This window comes from Rissa tridactyla, chromosome W, assembly GCF_028500815.1.
Source record: "Rissa tridactyla isolate bRisTri1 chromosome W, bRisTri1.patW.cur.20221130, whole genome shotgun sequence".
Taxonomy (NCBI): domain Eukaryota; kingdom Metazoa; phylum Chordata; class Aves; order Charadriiformes; family Laridae; genus Rissa; species Rissa tridactyla.
The window spans coordinates 5,556,923-5,572,487 of NC_071496.1; the positions used below are offsets into that span (position 1 = coordinate 5,556,923).

General features: G+C 45.2%; 1 pseudogene; it reads right to left on the bottom strand.

Annotated features, from left to right (window-relative positions):
• Nucleotides 1-1,103: 1,103 nt before the first annotated feature.
• On the bottom strand, nucleotides 1,104-2,552 carry LOC128901879 (uncharacterized; annotated as a pseudogene).
• Between the last annotated feature and the right edge of the window lie 13,013 nt (nucleotides 2,553-15,565).

A 15,565-nucleotide genomic window follows, 5' to 3' on the forward strand; every position in this document is an offset into this window, starting at 1 on the left:
AACAGGTTAAGAAGCCGCTGCTCCCGCCTCACCAGATGGGGACACCACAGCCCGCTCCAAACGGCGACTTCCTGCCCCCTCCCCCCGCATCTCAGGGTGGGCATGGCTCACATCGCATGGAATACCAGGAAAAATTAACCCTGTCCCCGCCGGAACCAGGACAGGGAGTCATGTAAAAGTAAACTGCTGTCCTTCCCAGGTAAAAGCAAAATGATTTTGGTCCTCAGGTTGCAAAGGGATCATAAAAAACATATCCTTAACAGCAATGGTTGCCATAATAGGGTGTGCTTGCTCCTGAATAGTGGCTATGAGATTAGCAATGTTTGGCACCGCAGCAGTTAGTGGGCCAGTATTTGCATTTAGTCTCCGATAGTCTATTGTCAGCCTCCATTTGCCATTTGGCTTTCAGACAGGCCATACTGGGGAATTAAAAGGGGAGTGAGTAGGAACCACAATTCCTTTAAGTCTTCTTGCACTGGCACTGTTCCCTCCTGTGGTCCAAGAGGTAAAGAGTAGGGGTTGATATTTGTTAGTTTCAAAGGGGAAGTAACGGAGCGGTTTGTAAGAGCCTTATCACTATCAGTGGGGCGCCAAAAGACCAGCTTCCTCCCTTATCATCCATCCGTACTTTGCCTTTCAGGATATCAAGTCCTAAGAGATTAAATGGAAATGATCCCATGACCATCGACATCGAAGATGCTGCCTCTTCCCCTGGTAGCCATAAACTGACAGTAGCCAATGTTTGTGCCTGAACATTACTGAATGCATCTACCACAAATGTCGCTTAGACAATGACATACCGCTGCGTTCTGCATCTTTTATATTAATAGCTGAAATTTGGGCACCGGTATCTACTACAAACGTTATTGGGATTTGCTTAGGTCCTACAAAACAAGTAATCACAAGGTCACCTCGCTGATTAACAGTGAGCTGTCTAACATGTACCCATCCTCTACCCCCCCGCCCACTATAGGGGAGCGAAGGGTTTAGTTTCCTGCCGGCACTGGCTGTTTCCCATCAGTTAAATCTATGAGGGGCACCGGGGGAGTACTAGGGACGACATCACTATCCCAAGGTTCTTTTGCCTTCACTAAAATTAAATCTCAAGGGATCACTGGTTTCTTCGGCCATCCCCTAATTAACCTTTCTAGCTTGTCTGTTTGTAGCCCGTCCATAAGATCTCGGGGGATTCCTTTTCTCCATCCCATGGTCCATAGTGCACTCTGCCTATTTGGTATATCCCTCCTGCCTGGTGGTTTAGTGAGGGGTGCCCTCCTCTAGTGGTTAGGGTGCAGGGGGTTTTCAATTCCGCCTGTCTTAACCCTTTCAGGTCTTGTTTGGCAGAGGGGACACTAACAGGGCCATATTTCCGCCCATAATTAATTAATTCCTGGGCAACTTCTCCCCAAGTCCACACTTTCAAATTTTGTGGTTTGCGATTAGGGGTTACCAACCCTTCCAGTGCAGCCATGACCCTTTCGCTTTGGGGTACTGCTTTAATTGTACCCTGTAATTGTATGCCAATACGTTTTAAAGATTCAGGGAGGCCCCTTATCAAGGGAGTCATCCGTTCAGGGTCAACCAGCATCATCATGGGGGATTCTTGTTGGGGCTTAAGCTCCCGGTCGTGCATTATTTGTAAGCATGCTGCTTTTTGCACATTTTCTACCAATTGATCAACCGATCCCGTAATAGCGAGAGGATCTCCCCGTTCTAAGGGATTGAGAGCTCCAGCCCAATAGGCTGCCCTCTGAGTTAGGGACCAAGGGGCATGGCAATCACCAGTAGTTAAAAACACTCTGGGTTCCCAATACCCTTCAGCTTCTTTTTCACTTAATAGTATCTGGTTCCCACCCGACGACACCCTCCACACATATTCCATTTCTGACTCCTTAGGGGTACGACCAAACTCCTTTTTTAATTTAGCTAGTTCTGTAGTGGTGTATGGCACTTCCTTAGTAATAATTTGGGGGGGAGTCGTCTTGGTCATTGTCATATGCATATTCTGTTTTGATCAAAGGTTGGAGTGAGTGAGGAGGTATTTCTAATTTGTCTAATCTCAATCTTGCTTCTTCTAGCTCTTCTAACACTATACTAGGGGTATAGTGTTTCTGTTTTAGTGGGGGGGAATGGCTGTCAACGACTCTCGCTTTTGAGGAGCTGTTCTTTAAGGGCAGATTGTAGATAGTCTGCCTGAGCTCTCTCCTGATCTAATTGTCCCTTTAGATCCTTCACTTGTCCTTGCAGGGACTGGACAAGGGCTTGTAAAGATTGTATAATTTGGGATTCAGCACTACGTTGTTGGTCTCGGGCTTCTACAGCTGCTACCAGACTGGCGCCTAAAATGGAGCATACTGTAGATTTCCCTCTTCCGGGCCAGAGTTTAGTGTCCTTTTGCAAGGCACTGATTCAGTCGTAACACTCCGCAGATTATGCCAATTTTCTTGTGCCCAGACGTTAACTGATACAGAGGGGCATGCATCTGCATCATGTTTCTCTAAAAGGTTATACAGCACATCCCTGCCTGCAGGGAGAGTGTAATTGTTGCTCATTTTCAACAGTAGGGGGGAGGGGTGGTGGTCGCCTCAGGGAGATAGCACATAAGTAGTAATTCCACACAAAGTCCCACCCCGAATGTCCCTGAGGGGTACTCACGTAAACCAGACCAAAAGTAAAATGGGCAAAAAGTGCAACACTTCACAAAAAAACAGGGGCAGTCATCTCGGAGAGGCCACAGGTTAGTAATCAGTTCACACAGATTCCCACCCCCTTATGCCCCCAAGAGGCACACACATACGCACACAGGCGTCTCTCCAATACACGCAAAAGCAAATAGTAAAAGCAAATAGTAAAAGCGACATTCTCACATCAAGGAATAAAATCCTATTTCGTGACACCAATTAAAATGTTACGTCCTGGTCCGACTACATTGGGCCTGGGAGAGGTTCGCAATGATTCCAAGTGTGAGATTAAGACACAAATGAGATCAGATGCCGCTCACTGCAGGTTTATTGTTATTCCCAAGCAACAGTCACTGAGACGAGTGATAGAGGAAAGGCAGAAAAGAGAAGCAGTATTAGGGAGCGTAGCAAGAGTACAGTCACCACCACAGGCCCAATGACGTCTCGGCAGTCCTCCGGAAGTTCAGCAGCATCCCATTGATCCATGGTTGATGGTGGTGGGGGTCTCGGTCCCAATTCCCAAATTGTGGTGGGTCGCCCCACCAGTTATAGTCCAGGTAGCCCAGGTCGGTCCATAGCTTGACCAGTCAGTGTGATGGTGGCCTTTATCCAACTAATTGTCATTTTACACGGTCACCATATAAGCTTTTCCTGCCCCCTGCTGCTTGGGCAGCACTTGGCTCAGCACAGTCATTGTGCCTCAGCGATTTTGGAGTTAACAGCACAGGCCCAGGTGGACCCCACAGTAGGCAGAGTCTGGCCACTCTGATAGCCAGAGGCCTATACCCTTTTCAGCTGATGGCAACACGAGGATGGCCTGCAGAAAGTGCTAAATAGATACAAGCAAGCTTCTTATTGGCCCTCAAGCCTGCCATCAATTTGCAGAAGCTTAAGGAAGCTTTGAGACAATTATTTTAAAGTTCCAGTCTCTCACAGTAGGGTACCATGGGACAAAGCACTGGAGGGGAGAGGGGCCCAAGGAAGCTGGTTAGTATTCAAGGATCATCTCCTCCAAGCTCAGGAGCGATCTATCCCAACAAAGAAGATGTCAGGCAAAAATTCCAGGAGGCCTGCATGGATGAACAAGTTGCTCCTGGAGAAGTTCAAAAGCAAAAAGGAGGCCTACAGAGGGTGGAAGCAAGGATAGGTAGCCTGGGAGGAATACAGAGAAACTGTCTGAGCAGCCAGGGTTCAGGTTAGGCAAGCTAAAGCCCAGATAGAATTAAATCTGGCCAGGGACATCAAGGGCAACGGAAAAACTTCTGTAAGTATGTGTCCTGGTTTGAGGTAGAACAGAACCAACTTTTTGTTCAGTAATTTTACTTCTTAGCTAGGCCTCTTCTAACTCTCTGAAATTAACAGCATATTGTGCAGAAAACTGTTCGTTTTCAGAGTAAGACCAATGTTTACAATTAGTGCCAAGGAATGGTATGCAGAGAGGCTCTTGCTTATACTTATTGCTATAACAACCAAGGTCAGCTAATTTTGTTATTTGCCCTGTTTGAGGATTGGAAACAGAAAAGTGTAGAGGGGTCCCACCTGCAAGGAGGAGCAGACAGGACAGGTGACCCAAAATTGACCAACAGGGTATTCCATCCCATCTGCCCCATGCTCAGTATAAAAGCTGAGGGATCAAAGGGTCAAGTTTCTTCCTTCAATGGCTGATGTCCGAGGAGGACCCTGTCTGTTTCATCTGCCTTTGATCCCGATCCGTGTGTTCCTGACTCCATCTGTGGAATCCGGTTCCCACCCATCACTGAGTCCAGTCTGGGACTTCCCCAGTGCCTGCCAGTGATGTCATCCTGGGAGCTTGATAGAGTTTTGTATATACTGTATCTATTTCATTATTTTCCTTTTTATTTTATTATTAATATTTCATTAAAGTAGTTTAGTTTCTTCTAAACTCATAAATCTCTTTATCTCTCCTCCTCCTTTCTGTGTGCAAGAGGTGGGGGGGGGAGCATCTGTCGCCAGCCATTGGCCAATTTGGCCAAAACCATGACAGATTTATTGGCACCCAACATGGGGCACGAACGGAGCTCTGATAGATTGCCTGAATAGTTTGAATTCCAGCTTGCTCAGGGAGAACAGACAGTTCACATCATGTTGTTCTTATGTGAAATCTTGTATCGTGCCTTTAGAGAGCTTTGTATGAAGTTAATTGATGCAGTGGTGTTTAACTGGCCGAATATATCGCATGGTTTATTTCTTCTTTGTGTTTGGATGTGGTGGTCTAAGAGTGCTATTTTGGTGTGGATTGACCTTCAGATGTATAACATAATTGCTTGGATAACAGTTCTACCTGCATATCTCAGGCATCAAGTGATGGATTCTTTTACTAATTACACTTCTGGTTTTACCTGGGGAAAGTTTACTTTGCCCTTTAATGATTATGCCAAAGTGACACTAACAGAATTAGGGGATGGAAAACCTTCGGGCTGTTTAGAGAGTGAATGTTACTTTCATTCCTACGTGATTTTGTTGTTGGGTTTCCTGAATGTGTTGCAGGGGTGGTTTATTGTTAAATATCAGTGCAGGAGTGAGTATTATGTGACATGTGGTATTGCTATTCAAACCTCACGGCCAAAATCAAAGATAGCAGAAATTCAGACAACCCCCTCACCAAAAGCCACAGCACAAACACCACCACCGGCGCCGACACCATTAAGAAAAAAACATTCATTAAGAAAAAAACACCCTCCTACAAAAACAACTCAAGGGAAACAGGACCCGCTCCGAGATTTGCTGTGGCTTTACCTCTGCAACTACGGAGAGGACATGAGAAAGTGGTATAAAAAACCTACTCCAGCCCTACAGGCACTGATACCAAAACTAAAAGGACACATGGTTCCCTCCTTATTGAGACAACACAGCCAAGATTGAAATGCTCTGTGAGCAAAGGATAAGTTAAGCATTTACTACGATTAGTAGATAAAAAAAAAAAAAAGCTTGGACACATTGTATTCTTGAATAGAGTAGATAAGGAGGCGGTGTTGGTATAAACTAGTTTTGTGGTGGTAAAGATTGCATAAATAAGGTAGAGGACAAAATGAGCATGCATATGGACTAAGTTCAAATAAAGGACAAGGTGAGGAAGACTCCTGACGACCACCAGAGGACCCTGGAAGACCACCCATGGACTTAGATACGCATGTGTTGAGGACTTTTACATATATTAATGAGTTCCAGGAAATACTATGACTATGTTAATAATATCTTCAATAATATTCAATGAATATGTATACTTCGATCACTTATAATCTCTGTAGGTCATCAAGTCAGTGCGCACATTAGGAGGAGTGATCCCCTGTGCGCCCGGCGCTGCAATAAAGAATGCCTGCTTTCTAAAACTCCAAACTGAGTCAGAGTGTTCCTATTTTGCCAACTTACAGAAACAGCACGAGTGCTTGAGTTGCAAATTAAAGCAAATGGAAGAAAGAATTTCTGCAGGAGTGTGGCTGCTCCAGTCCACGGTAAGTGATGCTCCAGTCCATGTAGGAATTCATCTGCTAATTGTAGCTGTTGTCCTCAACATTAGAGGGGCCCTGCCTCCAACCAGGAGGAGGAGAGGGATAACCGAATTTATTGGACTGTGTGGATTCCATGGCCTGGCACATTAGAGCCACAGAAGTATAAAGCCCTTGTGGACACTGGTGCACAGTGTACCCTAATGCCATTGAATCACAGAGGGACAGAATCTGTTACTATTTCTGGTGTGGCAGACGAGTCTCAAGAACTGACTGTATTGGAGGCTGAAGTGAGCCTGAATGGGAATAAATAGGAGAAGCACCTCATTATCACTGGCCCAGATGCTCCTTGCATCCTTGGCATACACTACCTCAAGAGAGGGTATTTCAAAGACATGAAAGGGTATAGGTGGGCTTTTGGTATAGCAGCTGGAGAGACTGAGGACATTACACAGCTGTCTACCTTACCTGGCCTTTCAGATGACCCTTCTGTGGTGGGACTGCTGAAGGTTAAAGAACAGCAGGTGCCAATTGCTACTGCCACAGTGTATCGACAACAGTATCGCAATAACCGAGACTCCCTGATTCCCATCCAGAACCTGATTCGTCAGCTGGAGACCCAAGGACTGATCAGCAAGACTTGCTCACCCTTTAACAGCCCTATATGGCCAGTGCAAAAGTCTGATGGAGACTGGAGACTAACAGTAGACTCTGGTGGCCTGAATGAAGTCACACCACCACTGAGTGCTGCTGTGCCAGACATGCTAGAACTGCAGCATGAACTGGAGTCAAAGGCAGCCCAGTGCTATGCTACAATTGACATTGCTCATGCCTTTTTCTCTATTCCTTTAGCAGCAGAGTGCAGGCCACAGTTTGCTTTCACCTGGAGAGGCATCCAGTACACCTGGAATCGACTGCCCCAGGGGTGGAAACACAACCCTACTCTTTGCCATGGACTGATCCAGACTGCCCTGGAGAAGGGTGGAGCTCCAGAACACCTGCAATAGAATCATAGAATCATAGAATTGCCTAGGTTGGAAGGGACCTTTCAGATCATCTAGTCCAACCATCAACCTAACTCTGACAAAAAACATCAATCCAGACAAAAACCATCACTCCGGACAAAAACCAAGTCTCCAGAATGTCACCAGAGAAGGTGGTGACATGTGCTGAGGAAGCCCCACTGTATAATGAACACTCAGATAATGAGAAACAGTATGCCTTGTTCACTGATGGGTCTTGTCATATTGTAGGAAAGCATCGAAGGTGGAAAGCTGCTGTGTGGAGTCCTACACGACGAGTTGCAGAAGCTGCTGAAGGAGAAGGTGAATGGAGTCAATTTGCAGAGGTAAAAGCCATCCAGCTGGCCTTAGACATTGCTGAAAGAGAAAAGTGGCCAATGCTCTATCTCTGTACTGACTCATGGATGGTGGCTAATCCTCTGTGGGGATGGTTAAAGCAGTGGAGGCGGAGCAACTGGCAGCGCAAAGGTAAACCCATCTGGGCTGCTGAATTGTGGCAAGACATTGCTGACTGGATAGGGAAACTAGTCGTGAAGGTACGCCATGTAGATGCCCACGTACCCATGAGTCGGGCCACTGAAGAACATCAAAACAACCAGCAAGTGGACCAGGCTGCTAAGATTTTCCAGACAGATTTGGACTGTGAACATAAAGGTGAGCTGTTTTTAGCTCGGTGGGCCCATGACACTTCAGGTCATCAAGGAAGGGATGCAACATATCAATGGGCCCGTGAGCGAGGGGTGAATTTAACCATGGACACTATTGCGCAGGTTATCCATGACAGTGGAACATGTGCCGAAATCAAACAAGCTAAAAGGTTAAAACCTCTCTGGTATGGGGGGCGATGGCTGAAATATAAGTATGGGGAGGCTTGGCAAATTGACTATATCACACTCCTTCAAACACATCAGGGTAAGCGCTATGTGCTTACTATGGTGGAAGGAAGCACCGGATGGTTGGAAACCTATGCCGTGCCCCATGCTACTGCCTGGAATACCATCCTGGGCCTTGAAAGGCAAGGCTTGTGGTGACATGGCACTCCAGAAAGAATTGAGTCAGACAATGGGACTCATTTCAAAAACAATCTTATAAGTAATTGGGCCAAAGAGCATGGCATTGAGTGGGTATATCATATCCCCTATCATGTACCAGCTTCTGGGAAAATTGAGCGATACAATGGATTGTTAAAAACTACTCTGAAAGCAATGGGTGGTGGATCCTTTAAAAATTGGGAGAAGCATTTAGCACAAGCTACCTGGTTAGTTAACACCAGGGGATCCATCAATCGAGCTGGTCCTGCTCAATCAGACCTTTTACATACATTAGAAGGGGATAAAGTCCCTGTGGTGCATGAAAGGAATATGCTGGGATTTGGGTTTTTCCCATTTCAGGCAAAGTCAAACCCATTCATGGGACTGTTTTTGCTCAAGGACCTGGATGTACTTGCTGGGTGTCCTGGTTTGAGGTAAAACAGAACCAACTTTCTGTTCTGTAATTTTACTTCTTAGATAGGCCTCTTCAAACTCTCTGAAATTAACAGCAAATCGTGCTGGAAACAGTTTGTTCTCAGTATGATAAGACTAATGTTTACAGTTTGTGCCAAGGAATGGTATGCAGAGAGGCTCTTGCTTAACAACCAATTGTAACCAATGTTACAATTGCTGTAACAACCAAGGTTAGCTAATTTTGTTATTTGCCCCATTGGAGTGTTGGAAAGCAGAAAAGCGTAGAGGGGTCCCACCTGCAGGGAGGAGCGGACAGGACAGGTGACCCTAAATTGACCAACAGGGGGTATTCCATCCCATATGCATCATGCTCAGTATAAAAGCTGAGGGATCAAAGGGTCAGCTCTCTTCCTTCAATGGCCAACCTCCGAGGAAGACCCTGTCTGTTCATCTGCCTTTGATCCCAGTTTGTGCATTCCTGGCTCCAGCTTTGGAATCCAGTTCCCACCCATTGCTGAGTCCAGTCTGGGACTTCCCCAGTGCCTGCTGGTGATGTCATCCTGGGAGCTTAATATGGTTTAGTATATACTGTATCTATTTTATTATTTCCTTTATATTTTATTATTATTAATATTTCATTAAAGTAGTTTAGTTTCTTCTAAACTTGTAAATCTCTTTATCTCTCTATCTCTCTTTATCTCCTCCTCCTCTCCTTGTGTGAGAGGTGGGGGGAGAGCATCAGTCGCTGGTCTTTGGACAATCCGGACAAAACCATGACAGTATGTGAGAGATAAAAGGAAGACTAGGGAAGATGTGGGCCCTCTTCACAAGGAAATGGGAGACCTGGTCACCAAGGACATGGAGAAGGCTGAGGTACTGAATGACTTTTTTGCCTCAGTCTTCACTCATAAGGGATCTAACCATACCACCCAAGTCACAGAAGGCAAAAACAGGGGCTATGAGAATGAAGAACTGCCCGCTGTAGGAGAAGATCAGGTTCGGGACCATCTGAGGAACCTGAAGGTGCATAAGTCCATGGGACCTGATGAAATCCATCCATGGGTCCTGAGGGAGCTGGTGGATGAAGTTGCTAAGCCGCTTTCCATTATATTTGAAAAGTCGTGGCAGTCTGGTGAAGTTCCTGATGACTGGAAAAGGGGAAACATAACCCCCATTTTTTCCCTAAAAGGAAGACCCAGGGAACTACAGGCCGGTCAGTCTTGCCTCTGTGCCTGGCAAGATCATGGAGCAGATCCTCCTAGAAAATATACTAATGCACATGGAAAATGAGGAGGTGATTGGTGACGGCCAACATAGCTTCACCAAGGGCAAGTCATGCCTGACAAATTTTGTGACCTTCTATGATAGTGTTACAGTGTTGGTGGATAAGGGGAGAGCAGCAGATGTCATTTACCTGGACTTATGCAAACCATTTGACACTGTCTCACACGACATCCTGGTCTCTAAAATGAAGAGACACAGATTTGATTGATGGACAACTTGGTGGATAAGGAACTGGCTGGCTGGTTGCACTCGAAGGGTTGTGGTCAATGGCTCGATGTCCAAGTGGAAGCCAATGACAAGTGGCGTTCCTCAGGGGTCGGTACTCGGACCGGTGCTGTTTACATCTTTGTTGGCAACATGGACAGTGGGACTGAGTGCACCCTCAGCAAGTTTGCTGATGACATCAAGCTGTGTAGAGTGGTTGACACACTGGAGGGAAGGGATGCCATCCAGAGGGACTGGGATAGGCTTGAGAGGTGGGCCCGTGCAAACATCATGAAGTTCAACAAGGACAAGTGCAAGGTCCTGCACGTGGGTCAGGGAAATCCCAAGCACAAATACAGGTTGGGCGGAGAATGGCTTGAGAGCAGCCCTGAGGAGAAGGACTTGGGGATGTTGGTGGATGAGAAACTCAACATGAGCCATCAATGTGCGCTTGCAGCCCAGAAAGCCAACTGCATCCTGAGCTGCATCAAAAGGAGCATGGCCTGGAGTACTACATCCAGCTTTGGAATCCTCAACACAAGAAGGACATGGACCTGTTGGAGCGAGTCCAGAGGAGGGCCACAAAGGTGATCAGAGGGCTGGAGCACCCTATGCTATGAGGACGGGCTGAGAGAGTTGGGGTTGTTCAGCCTGGAGAAGAGAAGGCTCCAGGGAGACCTTATAGCAGCCTTCCAGTACCTAAAGGGGGCCTACAGGAAGGATGGGGAGGGACTCTTTATCAGGGAATGTAGTGATAGGATGAGGGGTAATGCTTTTAAACTGAAAGAGGGGAGATTTAGATTAGATATTAGGAAGAAATTTTTCACTATGAGGGTGGCGAGACACTGGAACAGGTTTCCCAGAGAAGTTGTGGATGCTCCATTCCTGGAGGTGTTAAAGACCAGGCTGGATGGGGCTTTGAGCAACCTAGTGTAGTGGGAGGTGTCCCTGACCATGGCAGGGGGGTTGTAACTAGTTGATACTTAAGGTCCCTTCCAGCCCACACCGTTCTATGATTCTGTACAGGCACGCTACATTTTTGTCTATTCCACACATATCCCCCTCCCAAAATAATCTGTAAAAACAACTATATCACCCAACTTTTCAACCCTCTTGTACATATATATCCACACCAAACCTTCAATGCTGTCACTCCACAATGCTATGGAACAAAGGGTTTTCATTAGAAATCATAATGGATACCAGATCTTCATCAAGTAAAGTTACAGAAGCATGAAAGACAAAGCCATGTATGATATTGGGAGCTCTAAGATGTGCACATATGTCTTATATCAGGTTGAAAAATCATTGTGGAACTGAATCAAAATGAAGATAATCTTTAAAGAATTTTTTACAGATCAACATCTAGCCACCTTACATAAATCAGAAACTTATAGCATCGCTACCTGCTGTTACATTCCCCAAGAGTTTTCTTTTAATGTTTTCTGAGCCTATGGAAACACACTATTTGTCTGCCTCTTGTTTATTCATCTTCTGAAAGCTCAGCTGCTCTGTGAAGTGTCAGTGAAATCAGACACAGTGAAAGTGAGACATTTCATCAAAATTAGCAGCCAAAATTGACAGACCCACACTTATGCTATCACTGAGATAAGGGCAGCTGTAATCCACCCGAAGAAGCAGATACCCTTTTATCCTGTATATACAGTCTAGTGGACAGAACTATAGCTCTACAATATATACAGCAAGAATTTCCTCTTATACAACCACAGGAAAGATTGTTCATTTCAATATTAACAGGAAAGCATATTTAAGATATCCAATCAGTGAGGGAATATAGGCCAGCTTTATCATAAACTATTTGAATGAGCTAATGAAAATCAATCACTTGGTTTTCATGATTTATTTTCCAATATCTCATTTACCCATAGAAGCTATGCAGTGATATCATATGAACTTGTACATTACTTCAGAAAACAGGGAAAGCAATTCTCCCATTTTAGAGTGTTAGGAGCTAAAGATGCCTTGTTTAAAATTATGAGTGATAAAGACAATTCATTAATAATTATTGATATACTTTGCATTTCAGAGAAACAAATTAATTTTAACAGAATCAATTAACATCCATAATGTCATTGTTAACTACAAATAAGGCTTAATAATTCATATACTATTTTAGACAGTGAAAAATAAACATTTTAATATTCAAAGTATCAGTTACAGTATTTCATGTACATAGCTTTATTGCTATAAATCTTTGCATATACTACCAGAATGAAGTACATATTCCAAAAAGTCATAGAATCGCCTAGGTAGGAAGGGACCTTTCAGATCATCTAGTCCAACCATCAACCTAACTCTGACAAAAAACATCACTAAACCATATCTCTAAGCACTATGTCTACCTGTCTTTTAAATACCTCCAGGGATGGTGCCTCAACCACTTCCCTGGGCAGCCTGTTCCAATGTTGGATAAACCTTTCAGTGTAAAGATTTTTCCTAATATCCAGTCTAAACCTCCCCTGGTGCAACTTGAGGCTATTTCCTCTTGTCCTATTGCCCGATACTTGGGAGAAGAGACCAACCCCCACCTCTCTACAACCTCCTTTCAGGTAGTCGTAGAGAGAGATAAGGTCTTCCCTCAGCCTCCAGTTTTCATACACATTTATGAATATTTCACCTGAACAGTTTGTGCCATCAAAAATAATTTTTCTTCTCTGCACACTTTGTATTTTTACAAAACCACTTTTCTGATAGATACCGAGATTTTGCAAAAATAAAACTCATACCATGATTTCACTTATCACTAGACAATACCCATCCTGAGGGCAAAGGCAGAAAATACTGCCAACAGAACTATTCAAGATAAGTGAAGGCAAGTATAGGACTTCCACTTCAAATACAGTAGAAATCCAAGTAGTTTAAAATATAATTCTTTATATTATGATTTGGAAGGAATGAGGTGCTTTATGTTCTTATGGTAAGAAGCGTACAGTACCAGGGTTTTTTTGTTTTCAAATAATTTGTTTATTAATTCCCATTGTGTTATGAGAACAATTGACGTTAATCTACTGACTTCTGCATTTATTAGGCAATAGATTCTTACAAGTTCTATGTGAAAAGTGAGGGCTACCATTCCCTCGTAAAAATCTTACAGAACAAGGGAAACTGATGTGGAAGGTGGATTTGTGGAAGGTCTCACTTTTTTCTTTTTCTTCAGTCCTCTGACACTGGCCTTCTCAAGGCATAAAATATTTTCCAAACAAAATGCTGTTGGCCTTCTTCGCCACCTGGGCACGCTGCTGGCTCATATTCAGCCAGCAGTCAACCAACACCCCCAGGTCCTTTTCTGCCAGGCAGCTTGCCAGCCACTCTTCCCCAAGCTTGTAACGCTGCATGGGGTTGTTGTGACCCAAGTGCAGGACCCGGCACTTGGCCTTGTTGAACCTCATACCATTGGCCTCGGCCCATCAATTCAGTCTGTCCAGATCCCTCTGCAAAGCCTTTCTACCCTCAAGCAGGTTGACACTCCCACCTAACTTGGTGTCGTCTGCAAACTTACTAAGGGTGCGCTCAATCCCCTCATCCAGATCGTTGATACAGATATTAAAGAGAACTGGCCCCAATACCGAGCCCTGGGGAACACCACTCATGACTGGCTGCCAACTGGATTTAACTCCATTCACCACCACTCTCTGGGCCCAGCCATCCAGCCAGTGTTTTACCCAGCCAAGAGTACTCCCGTCCAAGCCATGGGCAGCCAGTTTCTCCAGGAGGATGCTGTGGGAAACTGCATCAAAGGCCTTACTGAAGTCCAAGTAAACAACATCCACAGCCTCTCCCTCATCCACCAAGTGGGTCACCTTGTCATGGAAGGAGATCAGATTTCTCAAGCGGGACCTGCCTTTCATGAACCCATGCTGACTGGGCCTGATCACCTGGTTGTTCTTCATGTGCCCTATAATGGCACTCAGGATGTTCTGCTCCATGACATTCCCAGACACTGAGGTCAGACTGACAGGCCTGTAGTTCCCCAGATCCTCCTTCCATCCCTTCTCGTGGATGGGCGTCACATTTGCTAGACACCAGTCAAGCGGGACCTCCCTGGTTTGCCAGGACTGCTGATACATGATGGAGAGTGGCTCGGTGAGCACTTCCGCCAGCTCCCTCAGTACCCTCGGATGGATCCCATCCGGCCCCATAGACTTGTGCATGTCCAGGTCTTGAAGCAGGTCCCTCATCATCTCCCTTTGGATTACAGGGGCTTCATTCTGCTCCCCGCCCCTATCTACTAGCTCCGGGGTCTGGGTACTCAGGGAACAACCGACTCTACTACTAAAGACTGGGGCAAAGAAGGCATTAAGTACCTCAGCCTTCTCCTCATCCTTTGTCACTATGTTACCTCCTTCATCTGATAAAGGATGGAGATTGTCCTGAGTCCTCCTTTTGTTACTAATGTGTTTATAGAAACCCTTTTTATTGTTCTTAACATCCAAATCCAGGTTAACTTCTAGTTGGGCTTTGGCCTTTCTAATTTTCTCCCTACATAGCCTTACAACATCTTTGTAGCCTTCCTGAGTGTCCTGCCCCTTCTTCCAAAAGCTATAAACTCTCCTTTTTTTCCCCCTGAGTTGTACCCATAGCTCTCTGTGCAGCCAGGCCAGTCTTTTCCCCCAACGGCTCGTTTTACTGCACATGGGGATGGCCCACTCCTGCACCTTTAAGACTTCCTTCTTGAAAAACATCCAGCCTTCCTGGACTCCTTCACCCTTCAGGACTGACTCCCAAGGGACTCTGTCAACCAGGCTCCTGAAAAGACCAAAGTCTGCCCTCCGGAAGTCCATGGTGGCCGTTCTGCTGACCTCCCTCCTTGCTTCTCTGAGAATGGAAAACTCTATCATTTCATGATCGCTGTGCCCAAGACAGCCTCCAACTGTCACATCCCCCACAAGTCCTTCTCTGTTCACAAACAGCAGGTCCAGCAGGGCTCCTTCCCTAGTTGGCTCCCTCATCAGCTGTGTCAGGAAGTTATTCCCAACACACTGCAGGAACCTCCTAGACTGTTCCCTCTCGGCTCTATTGTGTTCCCAGCTGATATCTGGTAGGTTGAAGTCTCCCACAAGGACAAGGGCCAGTGATCTTGAGATTTCTCCCAGCTGCTTGTAGAATATTTCATCTACTTCCTGAGTTGTATCCATATCTCAAGTTATTTGAGAAGCTTTACATGTGTGCTCCATGTTGCTCAAATTCTAGTATTTTTCATGTCAGACAGTGATAATATCATTGCTTCCTCACTTATCATGAGAATCAAATGTCAACACCTCTTCATATATCACTTGTATTCTACTCACCTGACTTGAAATTATACATTCAATTTTAGCACAAAAAATACATATTATAGTAATGCATTCAACATATTCAAGGAATTTTAGGTAGCTAAATTAGTCCAGTTTTCTCATGGTCATCTTGGATCAGAAGAATTAAGCCTTTAGAGGTCATTATAC